The sequence below is a fragment of the Scyliorhinus torazame genome, chromosome 19, assembly GCF_047496885.1.
Source record: "Scyliorhinus torazame isolate Kashiwa2021f chromosome 19, sScyTor2.1, whole genome shotgun sequence".
Lineage (NCBI taxonomy): Eukaryota > Metazoa > Chordata > Chondrichthyes > Carcharhiniformes > Scyliorhinidae > Scyliorhinus > Scyliorhinus torazame.
In genome coordinates this window covers 56,529,901-56,557,084 of record NC_092725.1, presented here as the reverse complement: position 1 = coordinate 56,557,084, position 27,184 = coordinate 56,529,901, and the positions used below count along the sequence as shown (strand labels likewise).

The 27,184-nt window shown below is 49.9% G+C and overlaps 1 protein-coding gene across 22 annotated transcripts in view; it reads right to left on the bottom strand.

Annotated features, from left to right (window-relative positions):
- nrcama (neuronal cell adhesion molecule a) overlaps nucleotides 1–27,184 on the bottom strand; it is a 529,817-nt gene that overhangs the window by 230,216 nt on the left and 272,417 nt on the right. For 19 of the 22 annotated variants that reach the window (XM_072484330.1, XM_072484333.1, XM_072484335.1 and 16 more), the window contains one exon: nucleotides 20,867–20,990. The exons of the other annotated variants lie outside the window; for them this stretch is intronic. The gene's annotated coding sequence lies outside the window, so the exon portion shown is untranslated. The remainder of the gene's footprint in view (nucleotides 1–20,866; nucleotides 20,991–27,184) is intronic. 22 annotated transcript variants of the gene reach the window in all.

Here is a 27,184-nt window from a genome sequence, read left to right as displayed (position 1 = left end):
GGTAAGTCCCCTGTACTCCAGGTACGGGGGTAGATCCCTACCTGCTGGCTCCGCCCAGGAGGCGGAGTATAAATGTGTGTGATCTCTGAACAGCAGCCATTTCATAAGCTGCTGTAGGAGGCCACACATCTCTGTGTAATAAAGCCTTGATTACATTCTACTCTCGTCTCCTCGTAATTGATAGTGCATCAATTTATTACACAGAGATTTTTCCAAGATGGATCTCCGCATCAAGCCTGATCGCCTGCAGCTGCATCCTCAAGCAGACAACGCCAAAAAGGACTTCCAACATTGACTAGCTTGCTTTGAAGCATACATCGGATCTGCGACAGACTCAATCTCAGAAGCACAGAACCTCCAGATTCTGTATACGCGACTGACCTCCAATGTTTTTCCCCTCGTCCAGGATGTGCCTACCTATGCAGAGGCCATGGCGCTACTGAAGGAGAATTACGTTCAGCAGATCATCAAGATCTACGCCAGGCACCTCCTATCCACGCGGCACCAACTTCCTGGTGAGCCTGTGGAAGATTTCTGGCGTGCCGTGCTCGCCCTGGTGAGAGACTGTGCCAGGCCGTTTTGGCCACTGAACATTCGAACCTGCTAATGAGAGACGCGTTCGTTACAGGCATAGGGTCGGCCTACATCCGCCAGCGCCACATAGAAGGGGCCACGCTTGACCTCGCCGCGAGCAAGAAACTGGCGCTCTCGCTCACGGTCGCCTCACGCAACGTTCAGGCTTGTGCCCCTGACCGCACGGCTCACCCCCCCTGTGAATCGTGGACCCCGCCAGTGGCCACCCCATCGTGGACACCATCAGCGACCGCCCTCAGCCAACCCCACGCCTGCGCCGCGCGGCAGCCACCCAACCCCGGGGGACCCAAGTGCTATTTCTACGGACAGACAAAACACCCCCGGCAGCGCTGCCCGGCGCGGAGCGCGCTCTGCAAGGCCTGCGGCAAGAAGGCACATTTCGCTGCAGTGTGCCAGGCCCGCTCAATCGCCGCTATTGTCCCGGCACCCCCCACGTGCGGCCAGTGGGTGCGCCATCTTCCTTTCCTCTCAGACCACATATGGCCCGTGGGCGGCGCCATCTTGCTCCACTCACAACACGTGCGGCCCATGAGTGCCGCCATCTTGCTTGCCTCAGAACCAATGGGCACTGCCATCTTGCCTTCCCCAGGGCACGTAAGGCCCATGGGCGCCGCGATCTTACCCGCCTCAGGACCCCTGCCCGTTGAGCACCTCAGCGGGCCGCTCATCGCCTGCAACCGCTGACGACCAGCCACGTCTCGCCTCGGTCACGATCGACCAGTCTCGACCGCACAACCTCGCGACCGCTTCTACAAAGGTGAAGGTCGACGGGCACGAGACATCCTGCCTTTTGGACTCCGGGAGCACAGAGCTTCATTCACCCCGATACGGTAAGGCGCTGCTCCCTTGCGGTGCACCCCGCTAACCAAATAATCTACCTGGCCTCCTGATCCCACTGCGTAGTGATCCGGGGATACTGCATCGCCACCCTCACCATCCAAGGCGCAGAGTTCAGCGGCTTCCGGCTCTACGTCCTCCCGAACCTCTGCGCTGTCTTGCGACTCGGCCTGGACTTCCAGTGCAACCTCCAGAGCCTGACCCTGAAATTTGGCGGACCCCTACAACCCCTTACTGTTTGCGGCCTCGCGACCCTTAAGGTCGACCCACCTTCCCTGTTTGCAAACCTCACCCCGAATTGCAAACCCGTCGCCACCAGGAGCAGGCGGCACAGCGCCCAGGACAGGACCTTCATCAGGTCTGAGGTCCAGCGGCTGCTGCGGGAAGGTATCATCGAGGCCAGTAATAGTCCCTGGAGAGCCCAAGTGGTAGTAATGAAAACCGGGAAGAAAAACAGGGTGGTCGTTGACTACTGTCAGACCATCAATCGGTACACGCAGCTCGACGCGTACCCCCTCCCACGCATATCTGATATGGTCAATCAGATTGCACAGTACCAGGTCTTCTCGACAGTGGACCTGAAATCTGCCTACCACCAGCTCCCCATCTATAAGGCGGACCGCCAATACACTGCGTTTGAAGCAGACGGCGGCCTTTACCATTTCCTTAGGGTTCCCTTCGGCGTCACCAACGGGGTCTCGGTCTTCCAATGGGAGATGGACCGAATGGCTGACCGGTACGGGCTGCGGGCCTCTTTCCCGTACCTGGACAACGTCACCATCTGCAGCCACGACCAGCAGGACCACGACGTTATCCTTTCCAAATTTCTCCACACCGCCACACTCCTCAACCTAACTTACAACAAGGAGAAGTGTGTCTCCAGCTGGGCACCAGCTGGCCTGACCCCCCCATCCCGTGCCACACTTCCCTCCCCGGTGCACCCCACCGCAGCCCCCACTACAGGACAATCTGTCCTCCCCTTGCTCCCACCCGGGGATGAAATGGATTTCGTCACGCTCCCGGAGTCACCGAAGACCAAGCCGACGCCCGAGTCACCACCAGCACTGCAGCGCTCTCAACGACAAATCAAGGCGCCCGATCGTCTAAATTTGTAACCTTCTCTGTAATTTTAAAACCAATCTGTATGTATATAGTTTTCCACCACCCCCGCTGGGCTCATTTTTAACAGGGGGTGAATGTGGTAGTCACCACTGTTGTATTATATTGCATATATGGGTAGTACGGTAAGGCCCCTGTACTACAGGTACAGGGGTAGATCCCTGCCTGCTGGCTCCACCCAGTAGGCGGAGTATAAAGTGTGTGCTCTCCGAACAGCAGCCATTTCGTAACCTGCTGTAGGAGGCCACACATCTCTGCGTAATAAAGCCTCGATTACATTCTACGCTCGTCTCATCATAATTGATAGTGCATCACAGGGAATCTACTAATGATTTCTCCCCCCCCCCCTCATTGGCAAAGCTCATACTCCCAAAGGATTGTGGGATTGTCATTAGTCCCCAGCCAGCGGTAAGCAGGTAGGTTATAACATGAACGGAGTGCCGTTGTCCGTGACCAGCACCTCAGGGAGGCCATGCGTACTGAAAGACAAACGCATATTCTCGATTGTTGCGCAGGATGTTGTGCCTACCATCTTATGCACCTCTAACCATTTAGACTGGGCATCAATTAATATAAGGAACATGGATCCTTGAAAAGGGCCGGCAAAATCCACATGCAAGCGCGCCCAAGGCCGTTCCCAGTGATGTAGGGGCGCGGCCGGCGGAAGCTTCTGATGCTCCTGGCAAATGGAGCAGTTTTGGGCCACCTTCTCAATGTCGGTGTCGAGGCCTGGCCACCAGACATAACTCCGGGCCAACATTTCATTTTGGTCACACCCGGATGCCCATTGTGCAAGTATCAGCTCCTGTCCTTTTTCCGGGACAATCACACGCGTTCCCCACAAGAGGATACCATCTTCCATACTAAATTCTGACAGCTTGGAGGAAAATGCCCGCAACTCGCCTGCGAGCTGTCTATGCTGCCCACCATACAAGACTATGTGTCGAACCTTTGACTGGACTGGCTCCGACTGGGTCCACTGGATCTGTGATGCCGTGACAGGCAAGGAGTCCATAAAGTTTAGCGTTACAACCACCTCACCGGTCATGGGGGTCGACATGGGGCCGGTCGATAAAGGCAATCGGCTCAGTGCGTCGGTATTCGCTATCTGGGTTCCTGCTTTGTGCTCCAGAGAATACTCGTAGGCAGCAAGCAACAAAGTCCAGCGCTGGATCCGTGCGGAAGCAATGGCCGGTATTGGCTTATCCTCTCAGAAAAGTTCCAGCAGAGGCTTGTGATCACTCACGATAGTGAAGTGGCAGCCATACACATACTGGTGGAAGCGTTTCACCGGAAAGACCACCGCCAGGCCCTCCTTCTCGATCTGCGCGTACTTCTTTTCCGCTGCAGTCAATGTGCGGGAGGCAAAAGCTATCGGCCGCTCGGCCCCGTTCTCCATCTTGTGGGACAGGACGGCCCCAATACCATACGGGGATGCATCACACATAATGAACAAAGGCTTTCCAGGATCATAGTGGGTTAGGAACCCAGAAGACAACAATTGTTGTTTTACCCGCCAGAAAGCGGTTTCTTGCGGCTGACCCCAAACCCAAGTGTGATTCTTCTTTAGCAGAAGGTGCAACGGGGCTAGCATAGTTGCCAGATTGTGGAGGAACTTCCCGTAATAGTATACGAGGCCGAGAAAAGAGCGAAGATGCGAAGTGTCAGTCGGGGCAGGGGCCTGTTGAATTGCGCGCACTTTCTCTGCGACAGGTTGCAAACCTCCGCGGTCCACCCGATAACCCAGGTAGACTACTTCTTTTGCCTGAAAGATGCTCTTTGTGCAACTTAAACGGACTCCAGCCGATGAAAAGCGTCTAAGGACAGCCTCCAAATGTTCCTGCTCCGACGTCCCTGTAATCAAAACGTCGTCTAAGTAGACAGCGACACGCAGTAAACCTCTCAAAATGCCCTCCATAACACGTTGAAAAATAGCACAGGCAGAGGATACCCCAAAGGCCAACCATGTATATTCATACAGGCCCTTGAGTGTATTAATAGTTACATATGGCCGGGAGGCAGGGTCCTGCTCCAACTTTAGGTCGGCGTGACTCATATCTAATTTTGTGAACGAGAGTCCGCCTGCAAGCTTCGCGTAGTGATCCTCTATGCGAGGCATAAGGGGCTGGTTTAGCACACAGGGCTAAATCGCTGGCTTTCAAAGCACACCAAGGCAGAAAAGCAGAATGGTTCAATTCCCGTACCAGCCTCCCTGAACAGGCGCCGGAATGTGGCGACTAGGGGCTTTTCACAGTAACTTCATTTGAAGCCCACTTGTGACAATAAGCGATTTTCATTTTTTTCATTTTCATTGGATATCGGTCGAGCAGAGAAGCCGTATTCACTGTAAGTTTATAGTCACCGCACAACCGAACTGTGGCAACTGGCTTCATTACAGGTACGGTTGGTGCTGCCCAGTCAGCGAAACGGACGGGCCTGATAATACCCAAGGTCTCCAAATGAGTGAGCTCCCCTTCTACCTTCTCGAGCAAGGCATAAGGCACCAGGTGAGCCCGGAAATAGCGTGGTGTGGCTCCTGGTTCGACTTGGATACAGGCTACAGCCCCTTTTATTTTCCCCAAACCGGGCTGGAATACATCTGGGTACCATCCTAGCACATCAGTCAACCTTCCAGAACCTGTTTGGAGGATGTGCTGCCACTGCAGCCGTAAATGGCGCAACCAGTCCTGACCCAACAGGCTGGGCCCGTGGCCGCGCACCACGATAAGTGGGAAACACCCCTCCTGGCGTCCATAAACATCAGGGGTCATCGTAGTTCCTGCAATGTTCAATGGTTCCCCCGTGTAGGTGGCCAAACTGGCCTGTGTGTCGGTTAATGTAAGAGTCTGTATACCCTGCTTGATGTGGTCGAATGTCCTCTGGGCAATCACGGAGACCGCTGCGCCATTGTCCAACTCCATCTCAAGCGGGTGACCATTGACCCGTGCTGTCACCTTAATGGGGGCAACACAGGGAGCTGCCACACAATGCAGCTGCAGACAGTCGTCCTCCGTCTTCACGTCCTCGGGGGTAGTTGCCGCAGGTTCATCCAAATGGAAGGTACGGCCCCTGGGCTGGCCCCAGTTTCTGTCGGAACGACGGCGCCTCTGGCGCCCCCAGGACCGGCGTCCGCGATGGGGTCGACGCCCACAAGTCTGACACGGACATGGCTCCTCATCCATTGGTTCTGGGGAAGGCTCCCTTCGGGGAGGAACGTCCGATGGCCACTGGTGTCGATCCGGGCGTCGCCTCGCCCAAGGTACCGCAGGGGTGCGGGAAGACGCTTTTGGACGGAAGGGGTTGCGCCCCAAGGCGTGCACCTGCATTCCCTGTAGCTCCTGCACTCCCCGTTCTGCGCTCTCTCGGGACAATCCTATTTGAATGGCCTGTTGAAAAGTCAATGTTGGCTCAGCTAACAACTTTCTCTGGGTGTTGTTAATACCGCAAACCAAACGGTAGCGTAACATTTCTTTTAATGTCTCACCATAATCACAGAACTCCGCAATCCTGCATGGCCTGGATAGAAATTGCAAGGGATTCTCCTGGGGTCCTCTCAGCGGTATTAAACCGGTAACCGGTAGCTGGATTATCGTGGACGGGGTTGGGTTAAAATATTGCCCCACTAAGTTCACAAGTTCATCAAATGCCTTGGGTACGTAAGGCTCCTAATCACCCCAAACGTATGCGGGCCGCAGGCGGTGATTCGTTTTCGGTGATGTTGTTTGCCCGGAAATAGTAACGCATTCGTGTGTGTACTGGTTCCAACTTTCCAGCGCAGCATTAAAAACATACAAACGTCTGTACAGAGAGGCATGGTGTAACAGACAAACACCTTCCAACCTGTATCCAACAAAAATCCAGGGAGGTGGCTTCAGCAGCGTAGACAGCTATTCACTTTAACCCTCAGCGCCAGTTTTGTGAGGGCCATGAAGAATCCAGCACGAGTTGACGGATAGAAAGAAATAACATTTATTTACAATAACATATATATACAACAGCAGCAGCAACTCTCTTGCTGCTCACTCCTCTCTAGCTGGTTCAAAACTGGCCAGCTTTATTTATGCAGGGAATCTGCTGATGATTTCTCTGCCCCCCTCATTGGGGAAGCTCATACTCCCAAAGGATTGTGGGATTGCCATTAGTCCCCAGCCAGTAGTAAGCAGGCAGGTTGTAACGCCCACCACCAGAAGGTTCCCCTCCAAGTCACTCACCACCCTGACTTGAAAATATATCGCCGTTCCTTCGATGTTGCTGGGACAAATCCTGGAACTCCCTCCCTAACAGCACAGTGGACGTACCTATACCTCCGGGACCGCAGCAGTTCAAGAAGACAGCTCACCACCACATTCTGAAGGGCACCAAGGGGTGGGCAATGCTGGCCTAAAAAGCGACTGCCACATCCCAGAAATGAATAATTATAACAGAATTCCCTGCATATGATCAGTCAACATGTCCCCCCCTCATGTCAATTGGCAGGCCATTGGGTGAGATTTCTGCACCACCAGCCCCCCCCCCCCCATCCAATCCCCGCTGTGGAGTGTTTTCTGGCTGCAGATGTGGCTCGCCTCCTGGTCCCGCCAATGTCTACGGCATTATTTTGTGTGGCTCGCCCATCCCGCCACTGGGGAAAGCGGCACAGGAAGATCCCACAGGTGGGAAGGGCCAGAAAGTCCTGCCCATTTGGAGGGGAAGGGGGGGGGGGGGCGCTGGGGTGTTTCAGGGTTTAAAAGATCTGAATCCCAAACCCAACCCAGCTCCTTCCAATTCGAACAGAGGTGAACTGGGGGCACAGGTGAGGAAGCCCCTCCCAGAAGGCCGCTTGACAACTTGATTACACTGTAGGCCCATGTGCCTCATATGCGAGTACCATTTTAAGTTTAACTCGTTGGGCTGAATGGGCGGGAGGACTGGATCCAGGAGGCCAGTGCCTTTCCGATGACTTGCCATGCTTAAACCCCCCCCACCCCTCCCCCACGTGGAACTAAGAGTCACACGTAGCTGAATCAGTGATGCGACCATCAATTCACACGAGACGTGGAGAGTTGAAGTGAACAGTGGTTTTAATCAGCTAGAACTGTGCCTGCCTGCGACTGCTCTGCTCTGAGTGCCACCTACAGGCTGCAGATCTATATACCTCCCCGAGGGGGCGGAGCCATAGGCTCCAACATAATACAATGTAATGTAGTGTAATACAATGGTGGGCCATAGGTGAGGCCCACAAGGGCATTAACATAATACAATGTAATGTAATGTAATGCAATGGTGAATGGTAGCGATAATACATTCACCACAATCGGCAATTCTGTTTCTCTCTCTCTCCACAGATGCTGCCAGACCAACGGAGTTAATCCAGCATTTCCTGTTTTAATTTTAGTTTTCCAGGAAAAGAAATGGGCATTAAGTCCACAGGGCCTGGGGGAAACCCATTCTGTCAGGCTTTCCTGATCTCAAGGGAGGGTAGCCAACTGTCATTGAACGTATCCCTGCAGGATTCAGCACATCACTTTCCCCCACGCTCAGGCCATTAGTCGGCCAACAACATCCATCCGTGTGACGCACCGTCTTCCTCCCACACCAACTGCAAAACAAAGATTCATGACTGCTTGGCTCGACTGTCAGCAAAACAGCCTTCCCCCGCCCCCGACCAATAATTTCCTCTCTGGTGAAGAGAAAGGTTCAAAGAAAATGACTACCCAAAAAATTATTTGATGTCTCTATGGTTTTTCTGCAGCTTCTCGCGCAGCAGTGCCCTCTGACCTTCAATTCCTGGAGACTCCAGGCCAATCCTGGAGGGTTGGCAACCCTAATTCAAGGCAGCAGCCTTCTCCCCCACCCCCTTTGTTTCTCAACTGGATGACTCCTGTCTCTCTCTCTCTCTCTCTCTATCAGTCTCTCTCTCTCCCTTCTGCCCCCAGCCTCCACTCCAACTCCCTTCATTTGATTATAACAAATAAATTTAAAGAATGGAAGGAATGAGTCGTAATGCTCAGGTTACTAAAATGATAAAATCTCAGCAGAGTTTCATTCAGGCCACGGCACTGACCGCACACAGGGTTAACAGCAGCACGATAAATAAACCTCTCCTGCAGCTGTGAACGGCTGAAAATGCAACAGAGCAAAATGGAAAGGCCTGGAAGGCTTGCTTGCCACATTACAGAGCAAAACAAACCCACAAATGCTCAGCTTACTACCTCCACCCCCCCCCCCCACATCATTCAGGACAATTAATAGCATCACATCTAAGAACAACAGTCTGCGTGTGTTCCAGTTTAACTATTCCAACGTTGTCACAGATCTGTCTCTCCACCCCTTGGCCCGCCACTCTTTTTTTTTATGGCGGATTAGGTTTTTCTTTGTAAAAATGTCACCGTCAGCAGCCAGCCGGTCAGTCAGCCGTATGCTGTGATGCTTGCACCCACCATTGTGCTGCGATATTTTCAACACAGACAGGCAACAGGCGCCAGTTCCTCAGCTATCGACCATCGGCAGCTCAGGACGCGCCTCTTACAAAAGCAAAAATGGTTTTCTTGTAACGGCGATCGTCATTCCACATTAATCACTGGAGCTTACAACAGTCCTCCCCCCCCTGCCCTTTACCAAATGCCCACCTGTCCCTGAGGAGCAGTGGCACCCGAGGGACCACTAGGGCTAATGTGGAAACCAGCCCGCACAATATATTCAGCTGGCACTGCTGCAGGATTATTAAACCACCTCCCAAAGCAAATGCAATGTCTGGACATATTCCTTTTGGCTGCAGAGGGCAGGTCCCTGCATCTGAACATATATTACTTCTAGCAAGCATAAGTGAGCTAAACTGGAGCCAGGCTGATGATCTTAAATTGGTGGGCATTTCTTAGCACACTCAGGATTGTTCAGCAAATGCTGTCCAGTCGCGGAGTCATCTTTGCAATAAACAAAAGCACGGGGGAAAATAGCTCCCCAGTGTATTCGCCATGGCAATATCTCAACCAATCAGAGCTGAGTTGCCATTCAATCACACCTCTCTTATCATTCCGAATAAATTGTTGTCCCTTTGAAATTTGGCATTCTCAAATGTTTCCTGATGAGTGCATGATGAAAAGCTTCGACAGCATGTCTTTTTTTTGGCAATAGTATATCAAGTAACTATTTATATTTATATATATTTATATATATATATATATTAAAACCGAGATCATAAGTAATATATAAAAGTAGTCAAAAATAAGTTTAGAAGGCAGATCTTCCAGTGAAGAGAGAAAATATTGTGGAATAATGGGTGAGAGAGAGGTGATGGAGGAGCAGATGGGTGATAAACTGGGAGAGTCAGAGTCATTGAGAATAGGTTGTGGTTCAGCGGAATGATTATTTCACACCTCGGTTATTTTCAGTGTGCACGGCTTCTAAGAGGCGCAGTTGCTCAAAGACAGCAAATGGATTCTGAGGTGGCACCTCAACCGCACTGTGCAGCATCTTCCATTATCTGGTAAACACCACACCCTGCTTATAAACCAGAGGATGCCACATCATTGAGGGGATAAACCACATAACAAAATGAGCAGGGATCCAGCTTGCCAGCTCTGGTTGGACACGTTCCAGGGAGTTTCATCACAAGGTCCCTCCCTCTAATGATTTGTGCCCGCTCCCCCCCTCCCCACCCACCCCTACCCCCGGCCTCTACCACCACATTCCTGCCATTGCTTGCTTACTGCATCCTTCCCTACAGAGCCTTCCGAGCCAATTGAAAAGCAAATTGACATTGAGAGCTAGCTAGTTAAGTACTGCCATCATCCTGTTGGTTGAACAGCCTGTTTTTCTGCTGTAAATCTTTATCTAATCATACACTAAGACTTGAGATCATACTGTAAGAAATAGGAGCAGGAGTAGGCATTTCAGCCCTCCATTCAATGTGATCATTGGTGATCTGACTGTGGCCTTAACTCCAATTTACTTTGTCCTTCCCACCTCCACTCATGAATCCTAACTTTGTAAGTCGGAAATTTCTCCAAATCGCCCTATCGCAGCCTTGAATATATTCAATGCACCTCCCACCACCCCTCGCCCAGTCTCCACGTCTCTCTGGGAAAGAGAATTCCAAAGATTAGGACCCTCAGAGAAGAAATTCCTCCTCGTCCGTCTTCAATGGGAGAAGAGGACCCTCTAATCTGTAACCATGTCCCCCTTCATCCTAGATTCCTCCACAAGGCGAAACATTCTCTCAGCATCCAACCTGACAATCCCCGTTACAATTGGATATCTTTTATATTGATTGAAAGCGATCATCTCAAAGTGACTGAGGAATGCTGATGTTAAGGCAATGGTTGAATTTGTTGTTTCTATGTTACCCATTTTGATTATACAAACTAGGAGTTGTAGGCCACTCGGCCCCTCGAAGCTGCTCCGCCAGTCAATAAGATCATGGCCGATCTGATTGTAAACTCAGCCCCACATTCCGGTCTATCCCTGATAACCTTTCACCCCCTTGCTTAGCAAGGACCTACCTACCTTTGCCAAAAGGTTTTCAAACGCTCTGCTTCCACCGCCTTTTGAGGAAGTGAGTTCCAAAGACTCACAGCCCTCTGAGAGGAAACATTGCTCCACATCTCAGTTTTAACTAGGCGACCCCTTATTTTTAAACAGTGACCCTTAGTTCGAGATTCTCTCACAAGAGAAAACATCCTCTTCATATCCACCCTGCCAATATCCCTCCGGATCTGCCAATATCCCTCCGGATCTGATATGTTCCAATTACATCATCTCTTGCTCTTCTGAACTCCTGCGGATACAAGCCCAGCCGGTCTAATCTCTCCTCAAAAGACAACCCACCCATTCCAGGTATTAATCTAGTAAATCCTGAGACAAACAGCCATTTCTCTCCATCACTGATACCGTTAATAACTAATAAACAAAAATGTTTCAAGATATTGAATACACTGTTTGAGGATTTCCTCTGTGGACTTTCTCACAGCATTCTTACGGTAAATTTTTCATTCCTGCTGGGGGCTTCAGGACAATCTTGCGATCTAGTGACATTAATGATCTGGACGTTAATGTGAGGGGCACGATCAGCAAGTTTGCGGATGACGCAAAAATTAGTGGCGTGATAAATAGATTGTAGGATGATAAAGACGGGCTGGTTAGGTTAGCAGAACACTGGCAAATGGATTTTTTTTGTAATTTATTCATTTACGGAATGTGGGCGTTGCTGGTTACGCCAGCATGTATTGCCCATCCCTAATTGCCCTTCAGAAGGTGGTGGTGAACTGCCTTCTTGAACCGCTGCAGTCCCTGAGGTGTAGGTGCTGTTAGGGAGGGAGTGCCAGCATTTTGCCCCAGCGACAGTGAAAGAATGGCGATATATTTCCAAGTCAGGGTGGTGAGTGACTTGGAGAGGAACCTCCGGGTGGTTGGGTTTAACCCTGAGGTAATGCATTTTGGGAGCACTAACAAAGCAAGAGAACACACAATGAATGGTAGGACCCTAGGCAGTACAGAGGACCAGAGGGACCTTGGTGTACATGTCCATAGATCCCTGAATACAGCAGGACAGGTAGATAAGGAGGTTAAGACGGCGTATGGGATACTTGCCTTTATTAACCAAGGCATAGAATATAAGAGCAGGGAGGTTATGATGGGAGCTGTATAAAACACTGTTTAGGCCACAGCTGGAGTGCTGTGTGCAGTTTTAGTCGCCACACTAAAGGAAGGAAGTGATTGCACATGAGAGGTGTAGAGGAGATTCACCAGGATGCTGCCTGGGCTGGAGCATTCCAGTTATGAAGAGAGACTGTTTAGACTGGGATTGTATTCCTCGAAGCAGAGAAGGTTGAGGAGGGGGCCTGATTGAGGTGTACAAAATTATGAGGTATATAGATTGGGTAGATAGGAAGTAACTTTTCCTCTTCGTAAAGAGGTCAATAACCAGGAGGCGTAGAATTAAGGTAAGGGACAGGAGGTTTAGAGAGGATGTGAGGAAAAACGTTTTCACCCAGCGGGTGGTGGGAATCTGGAACTCGCTGCCTGAAAGGGTGGTAGAGGCGGGAACCCTCAACATTTAGTAAGTATTTAGATGAGCACTTGCAATGCCATGGCATTTAAGGCTACGGACAAATGGTGGAAAATGGGATGAGAGTAAATAGGTGCTTGATGGCTAGCATGGATACGATGGCCGAAGGGCCTCTTTCTCTGCTGTAAAAACCCAATGACTATGACTTTGTAACACTGGGGTTCAGTAAAATATTCAAAGGTTCCACAGAAATGTAGTGGAACAACGAGAGGACTTCTGTGCTTTCTTTGTGCCCGCTTCACAGACTAATATCCGTGTTCCGCCAACATTTACACGGCTAAACCAGACATGACCTTCTGAAATGGTATTCCTAATAATGCAAACCTTTCGATGGGAATAATTCAAAGATGGTGAAGGGGGTATCCAGCGACGAGACCGCTTAAAACTGAATAGCTAGGATGCCACTAGAGTCGTTCGGAATAAGTTTGTTTATTACGGATTGACATTAATTATAGAAAGTGTACTGGGTAATCATTATTAACCATTAAACCTGTATTTTCTACATAGCAGTGATAATCATGTAAACTCGAGCTACAAGCAGTGGCCATAATGCATGATGGGATTTAGGCTAGCTAACTTGCCCATGCTTTTGAGACACAGGTGTGCGGTGAGCAGATTACATCGTGACCCCCAATATCCTCTGGATCAATCCATGAAGTGAAAAGGAAGCCACATCTGATACCCTCTACCTCTGAAACATGGAGTAAAGAGGATGCCAGTTCTGCCATCCTGTCCCTAATGAACAATGGGTGTCTGCTCTGTTTATTAAGCTAAGGCCTAACAATGAGGGATGAAGCCCACGTTAAGGCTGGCTCAATTCTCAGGCCTTGGAAAACCCTCCTACAGATAGGTCTTGAAGACTTCAAACGATCGGACTGTTACTCTTTCTATTGGCAGCTTGTTGTAAGTGACGGAGGTCGATTACAGTTGGAATATTGCCGTGCACTGCGACCTGAGGTGTCAGAGCACCAAAGTAGTCAAAGTCAGTGACTTCAGAGGATACCATTAGCTTCTGCAGATTGCTGAACCACACAAAACATCTCCTTATTTAAACTTCACACACATGACCATGGGGGGGGGGGGGGGGCGCTGGGATAACAGTACAGAGGCTTTAGCAGAGCACAAAATGGCTGCACCTTTACCCCATTGGGGAGCACAAGCTACTGATGACAACCCTTACATTGGTTCCCAGTCCAGAAATGCCTTGATCAAAATTCTCATCCTCTTCATGGGGGTGGTCTCGCTCCTCACTGTCTCGCTAACCTCCGGCAGAACTTTGCATTCCTCCAATTCAGTCTCATTCGCATTCTGGTTTCCATTGTCGATACCTTGAGTCAACTGGGCCCTACGAAACTGCAATTCCCTCTCAAAAGCTCTCCGTCCCTCTCTTTTCCTTTAAGATGCCCCCAAGCAACAACCTCTATGAGCAAGTGAATGAACCCATCTCCCAAGGTCACCGATGACAAACCAGTGTCAGATTTAGTTCGATTACGGTGCTGCAAAGGCCCTCGAGATGCGTCAAAGGCCCATATAAACACAACTTGTCGTTGTCTTGATTGAATGGTCACTCTGGTGACTACTAAATGGCAGCTGATGGCTGGTAGAATTTAGTCCACAAACGGGCAGCACCTTCAGGAGAGAGAGAAAAAAATGAACAAAACTGGACTTGGAGACTCAGAGTAAAGACTTGCAGATTGCGTTGTGTCCCAGTTGGCAGAAGTTGAGGGGGTTCAATAGGGGGTATGTGGTCTCTCTCAGCTGCAGTGACTTCAATGGAAACAGTCAACTCACAGGGTTTTGAGGGAAGGGAGGGAGAAGAAAGGCTGGCTCACCTTCAAACAACGTTTCAAATGCTGCTCTCTTCTTACTTTTGAAAACAAAACGATGGGGCCCAGAAAAGCTTGGCTTGTTCTTTTCCACCCTTGTGCATTCCTTTACAACAAACAAGTGGATGAATAGCACTGACGAGGGAAGCACATTGTGTGATGCGCACCATTATGGAGTGGTTAGACACGGTTGCGTGGTCAGGGACACAGTACAACACTTTCAGCTGTGTTCCTATTGAAGCTCTTCTTCAACAGGCACCAGAAAGCAGGCAGCCACTGGAACCGAATAATCATCACTGAAACAGCAGGAGTTTCATTGCCACGTACAAATATTTATACATATAGATTCATTTCTTGGGCGAGAGTTGAACCTGCAGCAATAAAATGCAGCACCAGCCACGAGGGAATCCTGGATGGTTTTTAAATCAGATTTTACTTTGCGCCACAAAGTGCTAACAGTTTCCTGGGTCTGGTCGCACAGGCTATTAGCAGCCCCTCGGGTGCCATGCCTAAGCTCCTGCGCTCGTTTTTGGCAGATGGGAATTGCGACGAGGACTGGTGTCATCCCACTCCATTGCTCATCTGACGAATGACCCTGTTAAATTTCCAAACTCCCGAGTGTGTCTGAAAGGCCTGGGGAAAAGGAAATTATACTCTCCCCTACTCCCCAATCTATGAGGCACCTGTCAACAGTGGGTATCCCCTTGCCGCAGGGCTAAGGGTTTCTCAGTTCAAATCCCATTCTAGAGGCTATAGCCCGGAACCCCAGCGCAGAACGAAGTAGAGTATGAAGCACTGACAATCAGAGCATGACACGGTACTCTCTTAGTACCGCATTATTGAAACTGCCAACAAACCGTTGTCCTCTCCAGCAGACAAGATCATAACTCACTATTTTAATATAGAATGAGGGAGTGTACTATGGTACCCTGATCGATATTTTTCCCTCAAGCAATGCCACCAATACAGATAATTGGGGAAAGGCAGGAACTGGGTTGATTAGAATTGATTAGGTTAGAATCCCTACAGTGCAGAAGGAAGCCATTCGGCCCATTGAGTCTGCATCGAATGTAAGAACCAACCGGGTCCGGTCAGAATATTTTAGTCTCTCTAGGGGGACAAGACAGGGGTGCCCACTTGCCCTGCACAGAGTTTAGCACAGGGCTAAATCGCTGGCTTTTAAAGTAGACCAAGGCAGACCAGCAGCACGGTTCAATTCCCGTACCAGCCTCCCCGAACAGGCGCCGGAATGTGGCGACTAGGGGCTTTTCACAGTAACTTCATTTGAAGCCTACTTGTGACAATAGGCGATTTTCATTTCATTTCATTTCATACTGTTTGCCCTGGCCATAGAGCCCTTGGCAATGGCCCTTGGGTCATCGAATGTTTGGTGGGGGATAGTGAGAGGGGGGTGGAGCACAGGTTCTCGCTCTACGCGGACGCTTTATATCACAGACAAGCTTTTGGGGGGTGGGGAGCTGGAATTATGGAGACGCTGGAAGAATTTGGGCGGTTTTCAGGCTACAAGTTAAACATGGGAAAGAGCGAGGTGTTTGCGCTTCAGGCACAGGGGCAGGAAAGGAGACTGAGGGAGTTACCTTTGAAGGTGGTGGGGAGGTGCTTTAGGTATCTGGGAATCCAGCTCCAGAAGTTAAATCTGGGTAAAGCAGTCGATCAGATGAAAAGGGATTTCCGCAGCTGGGACTTGCTCCCGCTGACACTGGCGGGAAGGTGCAGACGGTGACAATGACAGTCCTCCCGAGGCAGCTGGGTTTTTTTTCAGTGTCTCCCGATTTTTGTCCCAAAGGCCTTTTTTAGGAAAATGAATGCGGCGATCTCGGGTTGTGTGTGGGCTGGTAAAACCCCGAGGGTGAAGAAGGAACTCCTGGAATGGTGCCGCAGAGAGGGAGTCTGGTCTCCCCCGAGCTTTATTAATTATTACTGGGCGGCCAACATATCGATGGTCAGGAAGTGGGTAGTGAGGGAGGGGTCGGTGTGGGGGAGGGGTCGGTTTGGGAGAGAGAGTAGAGGCGGCATCCTGTAAGGGTACGAATTTGGAGGCTTTATTGACTGCGCCCCTGCCGTTCTCGCCGGCTGGTTACTCCACGAGCCCAGTGGTAGTGGCAGCCCCGAGGGTGTGGGGACAATGGAGACAACACGTGGAATTGGAGGAGGCGTCAGTGTGGTCACCGACCTGTGACAATCAAAGGGGGGTGGGGGGGGCTGGATGGGGACTTTAGGAGGTGGAAGCGGGCAGGGATCGAGAGATCTGGGAATCTCTTCATTGAGGAGGGTTTCCCGAGCCTGGAGGCATTAGAGGAGGAGTTTGAGTTGCTGGGTGGGAATGGGTTCCGGTACCTACAGGTACAGGACTTTGTCCAGAGGCAGGTTCCAAGCTTTCCTCGCCTCCTCCTGAGAGGACGACAGGATAAAGTGATGTCAAAAACCGGGGTTGAGGAGGGGAGGGTCTCAGAGATATATAATGAGTTGATGGAGTGGGAAGAAGTCCCTATCGGGGAAGTGGAAGTGGGAAGAGGAGCTGGGAGGAGAGTTGGAAAGCGAATTATGGGAAAAGGCTCTGAAGAGAGTTAATTCATCCTCGTCTTGTGCCAGACTTGCCTGATCCAGTTTAAGGTGGTTCATAGTGCCCACATGATGGTAGCCCGGATGAGCAGATTTTTTTGAGGAAGTGGATGATAGGTGCGGACGCTGTGGGGGAAGCCCGGCCAATCATGTACATATGTTCTGGGCATGTCCGAAGTTGAGGGGATTTTCAAACGTTATGTCAGAGGTCCTGGAAGGAAGGGTGACTCCGAGTCCAGAATTGGCAATATTTGGGGTATCGGAAGATCCGGAGGCCAAGGTGGGGGAAGAGAGGCCGATGTTCTGGTCTTCTCCTCCCGGGTGGCCCGGAGACGGATTTGCTGGGATGGAGGGGCCTCCGAAAATTCCTCCAGACCGCTAAAATCCTTAACTTAACGTACAATACGGATAAATGCGTATTTAGCACCGACCGTCTAGCCATTCTCGGCTACGTAGTGCGAAATGGAGTTATAGGCCCCGACCCTGAACGCATGCGCCCCCTTATGGAGTTCCCCCTCCCTCACTGCCCCAAGGCCCTGAAGCGCTGCCTCGGGTTTTTTAGATACTACGCCCAGTGGGTTCCTAACCACGCAGACAAAGCCCGTCCCCTGATCCAGTCCACAACCTTCCCCATTAATGGAGGCCCGCCAGGCCTTCAGCCGCATCAAAGCAGACATTGCAAAGGCCACGATGCACGCCATCGATGAGTCCCTCCCCTTCCAGGTCGAGAGCGACGCGTCTGACGTAGCTCTGGCGGCCACCCTCAGCCAAGCGGGCAGACCCATGGCCTTCTTCTCCCGTACCCTCCATGCTTCCGAAATCCGCAACTCCTCAGTCGAAAAGTAGGCCCAAGCCAAAGTAGAAGCTGTGAGACATTGGAGGCATTACCTGGCCAGCAGGAGATTCACTCTCCTCACTGACCAACGGTCGGTGGCGTTCATGTTCGATAATGCACAGCGGGGCAATATAAAAAAACGACAAGATCTTTCAGTGGAGGATAGATCTCTCCACCTACAACTACGAGATCTTGTATCGTCCCGGGAAGCTAAACGAGCCTCCTGACGCCCTGTCGCGCGGCACATATGCCATCGCACAAGTGGACCGCCTCTGAGCCCTCCACGAGGACATCTGCCACCCCGGGGTCACTCGCTTTTTCCACTTTGTTAAGACCCGCAACCTGCCCTATTCCATCCAGGACAGCCACCAGGGACTGCCAAATCTGCGCAGAGTGCAAACCGCACTTCTACCGGCCAGAGAGAGCGCACCTGATAAAGGCTTCCCGTCCCTTTGAACGCCTCAGCATGGACTTCAAAGGCCCCCTCCCCTCCACCGACCGCAACACGTACTTCCTGAACATGATTGACGAGTACTCCCGGTTCCCCTTCACCAACCCCTGTCCCGACATGACTGCCACCACCGTCATCAAGGCCCTCCACTCCATCCGGTCATTGCTCTGAACGATCACCAATCAGACACCTCATGAACGTCTCCTTGTCTTCCCCAGGAAGTCCTCCTCCTGGACCACGTTCCCGACCTGGCTAGCAACACCCGGACCCATCCTGCTCCGAAAACACGTGCGGGCGCACAAGTCGGACCCGTTGGTCGAGAGGTTCCATCCGCTGCACGCTAACCCCCAGTACGCCGACGTGGCGTTCCCTGACGGCCGACAAGATACGGTCTCCCTACGGGACCTGGCGCCCGCCGGAACTCCACGCGCACCCCAACCACCACCACCACCCCCACCCCTCCGCAGCACCTCACAGGAGGGATCCTGCACTTCTGGAATCCGTATCCCTCTATTCCCATCCTATTTATGTATTTGTCAAGATCCCCTTAAACGTCACTGTCATCTCTGCTTCCACAACCTCCTCCGGCAGCGAGTTCCAGGCACCCACTACCCTCTGTGTGAAATACTTGCCTAGTACATCTCCTCTAAACCTTGTCCCTCGCACCTTAAACCTATGCCCCCTAGTAATTGACCCCTATACCCTGGGAAAAAGTCTCTGACTATCCACTCGGTCTGTGCCCCTCATCATTTTGTAGGCCTCTATCAGGTCGCCCCTCAACCTCCGTTGTTCCAGTGAGAACAAACCGAGTTTATTCAACCTCTCCTCATAGCTAATGCCCTCCATACCAGGCAACATCCTGGTAAATCTCTTCTGCACCCTCTCTAAAGCCTCCACATCCTTCTGGTAGCGTGGCGACCAGAATTGAACACTATATTCCAAGTGCGGCCTAACTAAGGTTCTATACAGCTGCAACATGACTTGCCAACTTTTATACTCAACGCCCCAGCCAATGAAGGCAAGCGTGCCGTATGCCTTCTTGACTACCTTCTCCACCTGTGTTGCCCCTTTCAGTGACCTGTGGACCTGTACACCTAGATCTCTCAGACTGTCAATACTCGAGGGTTCTACCATTCACTGTCTACTCCCTACCTGCATTAGACCTTCCAAAATGCATTACCTCACATTTGTCCGGATTAAACTCCATCTGCTATCTCTCCGCCCAAGTCTCCAAACAATCTAAATCCTGCTGTATCCTCTGACAGTCCTCGTCGCTATCCGCAATTCCACCAACCTTTGTGTCGTCTGCAAACTTACTAATCAGACCAGTTACATTTTCCTCCAAATCATTTATATTTACTACGAACAGCAAAGGTCCCAGCTCTGATCCCTGCAGAACACCACTAGTCACAGCCCTCCAATCAGAAAAGCACCTTTCCGTTGCTACTCTCTGCCTTCTATGACTTAGCCAGGTCTGAATCCACCTTGCCAGCTCACCCCTGATCCCGTGTGACTTCACCTTTTGTACCAGTCTACCATGAGGGACCTTGTCAAAGGCCTTACTGAAGTCCATATAGACAACATCCACTGCCCTACCTGCATCAATCATCTTTGTGACCTCTTCGAAAACCGTGCTGCCTCTCGCTAATACGTCCATTTGCTTCCACATGGGAGTAGATCGTGTCTCAAAGAATTCTCTCCAGTAATTTCCCTACCACTAACGTAAGGCTCACTGGCCTGTAGTTCCCTGGATTATCCTTGCTACCCTTCTTAAACAAAGGAATAAGTCCCTATCTGATGGTCTGAGTCTGTGGAGAGGAAACAAGGGAGGAACCGTGCTCCCGAGGCACTGCATCGCTCTGTTGATCAGCAAGCTGTGAAATCCATTGCCTTAACATCACCGATTACCAGCCTGATAAAGAATAAGAGAACAGCTGACACATGCGGAATCTGAATTTCAGGGCAGGGAGGGGTGTGGAGAAGAGGGGCAAAAATCTGTGGAAATGGGAAAGCCAGGGACGGGAATCATGAACGAGAGACTATGAAACTATTCAAACCTTCTGTCTTCCTTCGGCGTCATTTAGTGTCAAAAATGGAGAGTCCCAAACGTCTTTTGTGACACTAGATAATTACCATCATCAATATATTTGCCCAATTTTTCTCAATCCAATGCCAGCCACTTACAGGCTGCTGGTCTTACACTGGTATCACTCCAGTAATCCGGTTAATTTGATGTTTAGGAAAGCTTTGGGTGGCAAAGAGCGGCGCTGCCATTTGATTGATGAGTAAACCGGTCTCTTCCTTATCCAATATATGTGGTGCACCCGCACATCACCCACCAACTGCAACAAACCCAATAGTCCTGCGGGCATTGCGTGCTCTGCCGTGCACCTCATTGGGATCAATAAACTGCTCTTCAAAAGGACATGCCTGGGCTGCACAGATAGGCCGCAGTCAATCACCAGCCTGGATTTGGATGTGATATCTTCACCCACAGTGGGCCAAACAATGTTTTGATGTTGTAATGATTATGCAAACTGATTTGACCGGTGTGTAAATATATAAATCTTTCTTACCAGATGGTCAGCTTGACTCTCTTCTCTTCCCCGTCTCCCTGGCGCGTGGAAGCAACTTCAGCTTGATATCTGTTCTCAACAGGGCCCCATCAGTCAAACGCTTTCATTTCAAAATGGCCCACTTCTGAAAAGGAAACAAAGCCTTCAGTCGGCCTTTCTGCAACTGGACACTAATGACTGACAGCCTGCAGCTTCCCACATTCTCTTCCATTCCCGTTCTTCACCTTGCCCGATGTCTGATCAGTGCCTGGGACACGAGTGAAGCCAGGAAGTCAGTCCTGTCAGCCTGCCGGCCTTAATTTTCCTGCTACATTTTTCAGATTCTCAGGTCAGCTCCAAGAGTCTGATTCACCATTCAATCAGATCATGATGGATCCACAATCTCAACTCAATTTAGTTGCCTTACTGGCTCCATGCCCCTCCACGTGTCACAAAAATACCTTGGTCCCCGTTTTGAACTGTTCATTTGACCCCCAGCTTCCACAGCTTTTCGGGGAGAGAGTTCCAGATTTCCCCTCCCCTTTGTGTGACGAGGTGCCGAGGGACGGCACGGTGGCACAGTGTTTAGCACGGCTGCCCCACAGCGCAAGGCCCGGGTTCGATTACGACCTCGGATGACTGTCTGTGTGGAGTTTGCAAGTTCTCCCCGTGTCTGCGTGGGTTTCCTCCAGGTGCCTCCCACAATCCAAAGATGTGCAGGTTAGGTGGATTGAATGTGCTAAATTGTCCCTTAGTGTCCAAAGGTTAAGTGGGGATACGGAGTGAGTGTAGGGGATTGGGCCTAGGTGGGTGCTCTTTCAGAGGGTCGGTGCAGACTCAAATGGCTCCTTTTGCACTGTAGGGATTCTTTGATTACCCCTGAATGGCAAGCTCAGGATTTAAGATTTCTTTCCCCCTTGTTCTGGACTGTCCCTCCAGAGGAAACAAAATTGAGTCAAACCCTTGACAGGATGTGATTAGAATGAGGACAGCACATTCATGGAGAGCAAATGCCGTGCTTAACATCTACAGTTTGACAGCCTTAGCGGTTGGGTTTACTTTTCTCCAACTGGAGGACAAAAATCTTTTGAACACAAAGCCTTGGGATTTTCTCCGAGCTGACCCCAATCCGTTGAGGAAACTTGTTGGGAATACAATGGAAACCCCATTAACATCTCTAAGCAAGGTTTACGAGGCCCTTTCGTTGAAGTAGCAGTGGGTGAAATTGGCTCCAAAGAAATTCTAGGCCCAGCCTCACTTTCCCCAATGCCTTGTCCTATTTGCCGTCAGTTCAGCTCCACTCAGCATTATTCATGCTCAACCTGAGGAGGGGGGGCGGGGTTAGCAGCTTTCTTCAGCCACGGACAGTATCGCAGCCCAGCCTGTATCTGGACAGGTACCGAGGAGCAAGTGTAAAATAGGCAGGCTACTGCGGAAGCTGGAAATGAGAAAATGAAAAAGAGAATGTAGGAAACATTCAGCAGGTCCGGCAGCATCTGTAAGGAGAGCAAACGCAGAATATTCAGTGCAGAAGGAGGCCATTCGGCCCATTGGGTCTGCACCAACCCACTTAAGTCTCACTTCCACTCTATCCCCATAATCAAATAACCCTCCTAACCTTTTTGGACACCAAGGGCAATTTAGCATGGCCAATCCACCTAACCTGCATGTCTTTGGACTGTGGGAGGAAACCGGAGCACCCGGAGGAAACCCACGCAGACACGGGGAGACCGTGCAGACTCCGCACAGACAGTGATCCAGCGGGGAATCGAACCTGGGACCCTGGCGCTGTGAAGTCACGGTGCTATCCACTTATGCTACCGTGCTTCGGTGTCAGTGGGCGGGATTTTCCAGCCCCGCCCACTGCCGGGATCATCCAGTCCCGCTGAAAGTCAATGGAAAATCCCGGCCTACGTTTCGCGTCCGTTTAGCTCTTCATCGGAACACTCTGGCTGATTTCACCGCATGTTAACAAGGTTCAAAATGGTTGCAGCTTTTCCTACTCCTGCAGGTGGATGCATGAGAAACTGAGCTCCAACCCACGGTCTCCCATCGGAAACCAACGGCGAATTAACTTTCCACTCATCCCATCCCCCAACAAGTCTTTTTAGTGGATTCTGCCCTAATCTGTTCATCCGCTTTCCACTGATTCACCAACACACAAAGCAAAGCGGCAGTGCATGCCTCAAAAGATCTTGTCTTTAAAATAACATCCCGTCGCAAACAGCAAATGGATCAGTGGCAGCAATTGAATTAGGCCCATTATTGATGAGTCACATGAGAATAGGTAAATATAATTTGGATAAGTAACCGAAAGCTGTAATAGCTCCTGAGCCAAGGGTCATTCCTAATTGTACCATTTATGTTGCTCCCCTTCCTCTTCCATTCTCCAAAAAGCAGATGGTTTTAAAGTGATCATAAATATGATTAAATGTATAGGAAGCATCACACACACACACGGGGGCCCATCGATGTAACATTTCTATGTAAAGTCTAGAGTGGAGAAACAGGCCATTCAGCCCGACTGCTCCATGCTGGTCCTTATGCGCCACATGAGCCTCCTCCCAAATCGTCAGCATAACATTTTACTCCTTTGTCTCCTCACGGGTTTACCTAACTTCCCTTTAAACATCTCTGCTGTACGCCTCGCCTACTCTTTGACCGGAATGTTCCAGGGGCGGGAACACTGCGGGCGATTCAGCCACACAGCCAAAAGACCATGGATTTCCAGCAGGACCGGGAAACCCACTACCTCCCCCACCTTTGTGTTGGTAAATTCCACATTCCCACCCCTCTTTGGGTAAAGACATTTCCCCTGAATAGGACATTTCTCCCATTGGTTCATCAATGATAAGCCGACATCTGGGGCCTTTACTTTTACTCTCGCCGCACAAGTGGAAACATTTTCGCTCCGTCTACCCCATCAAACTGTTCAGGCTTTTCTATTAACCTTTCAGTTCTGGGATCATCCTTATGAATTTTCTTTGCACCTTATCTAAATCTTTTTTGTAATATGCAGATGAGCACTCCAAGCACAGTTCTATACAAATTTAACATAATCTTAATGCTTTAATCCCTTTAGAAGTAAACAACAGTGTTTGGTTTGTTTTCTTTCAGTAGACTGACTAACCTGAGGCTTGAATATTTACGCATGCAACTGAGTTAATTAAGGTTGCAGAGGACAGTTAAGAGTCAACCTTGCTTAATGATCAACGCTTGGCAATGATGCAACAGGATCTTGAAAGTCCCTAGGTAAGAGCACGATGAACCTCAAAGACACCCGGTTGGATCACCCCAGTCAATCGATTTTGGCCCGCCTTACCAATCATGCCACTATTTTTCGATGAGGGAGTGTGGGGGAGAAATCTTTTGGGCAATGCAACCAGTGTACATTACAATGGGCAGAAAAGGTTGAGGGACTTTCATGCCTGCGGGAACCAAGGATGTAATGGGAAAGTGAGGGTTTAGAGGTGAGGTGGTCTGTCTGGATTTCAACACAGTCCATGTGAAAGGAAGAGAAACCCAAGTTCAGAGGAGAACTGATTAGATTGGAATGAATCATGGAAGACAGAGTACAGAAGGAGACCATTGAGCCATTGTACTACTGCTAGTTGTGTGACTGGACTAACTATTTTAAAAATCTTACAATTTATGCAGTGTCTTTCACGACCCCAGCATATCTCCAAGCAGTTTACAGCCAATAATTACTGTGCAATCGCTGTCTCCCACGATCCTTCCATTTCTCATCAGGTCATAGGAAATATAGAAATGAAATGTTGACACATGCTAAGCCAACAGCACAACTCGGTGTGACATTATCATAACTGTAAGAACTGCAAGCGTTAATGAAATGTCTAAATCAACCACTAGGGGTACAAGTATATAAGACATTGATGCTAAGCCTTAGGGGAGAGAACTAAAGGAAATAGCTGGAGTACAGACTGAAGGAATGATAGTGTGAGTGAGAGCAGATCATAGTTAATGTAATAGTGTAGAGATTAGTAGTAGATGAGTGCAAATTGTGTTAATTATCAACTGTGTATTATATAGGAGTAAGTGTCGAATCCAAATTAGTAGTATTAATAAGTTTATAGCTTTGTTCAAGTTAAAGCTATTTTGTGGTCTTTGTGAACATTACACCAACCATCCTGAATTTCGCAACACAAAGAACACCACACTACGTGTGAAAAGACACAGCTTTGAGTAAGGTGCAACTCAATTTGCCCCATGATTTTCCATGGAGTAAAACAGATGAAGGTCAATCACCACAACCAATGGGTAATTGAGAGTCTGGAGCAGGGGCAACACCCCAGCTGACCCACTCCACTCATCTATTCACTCTCACCGACCAGCTGCCACGACCAAGGGAGGCTGTGACAGATTGGGAGGATGAGGGGAGCTAGTTCACTGCTGCTCATCCAAGTAACACTGAATTGCTCCTGCTACCCTTCTGCTGGTTGTTTCCTGTGGCTGTTCAGCCCCAGCTATTATCTAACTAACACATTCTGCCCGTGCTTGCGTGGGTTTCGCCCCCCACAACCCAAAGATGTGCAGGGTAGGTGGATTGGCCACGCTAAATTGCCCCTTAATTGGAAAAAATGAATTGGGTACAGTAAATTTATTTTTTTAAAAAATTTTTAAACTAAGAGAGGTCGGGGGGTACATGTACACAAATCTTGGAAGGTGTAGGACCAGTTCAGAAGCCTGCTTAAAAAACAAAACTACAAAGGGGGTCCGTGGTTTTACTAATAGGGTACAAGAGCAAGCAAGCGATGCTAAATATTTATAAACAGCAGGCCCCAGCTGGAATCGTGTGTCCAATTCTGGCGCTGCACTTCAGGGAGGATGTCAAGGCCTTGGAGAAGGTGTGGTGGAGTTTTCCCAGAATGGTATGAGGGATGAGAGATTTCAGTTGATGTGGCGAGATTGGAGAAGCTGGGATTACTCTCTTTTCAGCAAAGAAGGGTGAGGGGAGATGTAATAGAGACGCTCAAAATGAAGGGTTCCAATAGAGTAAATAAGGAGAAGGCAGGAAGGCTGGGAATCAGAGAGACACACTCATTGAAGATCACTGGCTAATGAATCAGAGGCGGCATGAAGGGGGAGTTTGTTTACCCAGCGAGCTGTTGTCACCCGGAATTCGCTGCCTGAAATGGTGATGGAAGCAGTGACGGTCGAAGGGAACTGGACAAATCTTTGAAGAGCGAAGCGCTGCAGGGCTACGGGGAAAAAAGTAGGGCAGGGACGAATTGGGCAGCTCTTCCAAAGGGCCAGCACAGGCATGACTGGCCGAATGGTCTCCTCCTGGGCTGTAGCATTCTAGAATTCTGCCTGGCGGGAGGACCAACGTCGAAACAGCTGCGTGTTGTGTAATCTTAACTGGACCATGAGCCAGCTACAATTGGGAGATTTGTAAGCCTCAAAAAAAGAAACGTTGTAAGTCCTGAAAGTGCACAGAGCCATTCAGCTTCAGACACATTGAAAATTCACCAAATTCCCTTTAGACCCAGAACAGGCCACTCAAAATAACATCTATTGTCCCTTCAAATGGTTCTTTCATTCTCATTCAATACAGCCTCACCTTTCTACATTCAGCCAGGGACTATGTCGAGCAATTAAACTGTGCAGGAGCTGTACTGTGCAATAACAGGTAGCTTTATACAGCCAAATAGAAATAGCCGGAAGGGTTAAAGGAACACACCGAGTACACTCAGCTATAGTTCTAGCCTTTCTGTCAGCAACTAGGGGAATGAAAGCATCTGTCAGCTTTACGTGTCTAAATCCAGAATCTTACTGCTGATACTGAAAATAAAAGGACGGCAGACACAAGGGAACACCATTGCTTCCAAGTTCCCCTCCTCGCCAAACACCATCCAGACGTATCATTTGTTCACTGTACCAATGGAAATCTGGAGCGTCCTCCCCAGTAGCACTTCAGGGGGACACCATTCGCCACATGGGAGCACAGCAGTTCAAGGAGGTAGTTCACCATTTGCTTTTCAAGGGCAACAAGGGATGGGTGCGGAAAGCTGGCCAAGCCACGATGTCCATACCCAGAGAATGATGATGGAAAGAAAGACCTCTCAACGATTGTCAAATGTTAGGCATGGCCATTCAAGGGGGCTCCTGGAAAGTTGCTTAGGCACAGAGCCATTCCCCAGCAGGAGTTTAGGGTCGATGTTCACCAGGAGAGGAAAAAGGTGAAAGTCTGACCTTTCCCAATATGATACAGAAATGAAACGAAAAAGTAAAAAGTAACACGCTCGTGAGACACACAAGACGACATCAAGACATCTCCAAATCGCTCTGCGGCCACATTTGAGGCTGGATCAGTGTTGT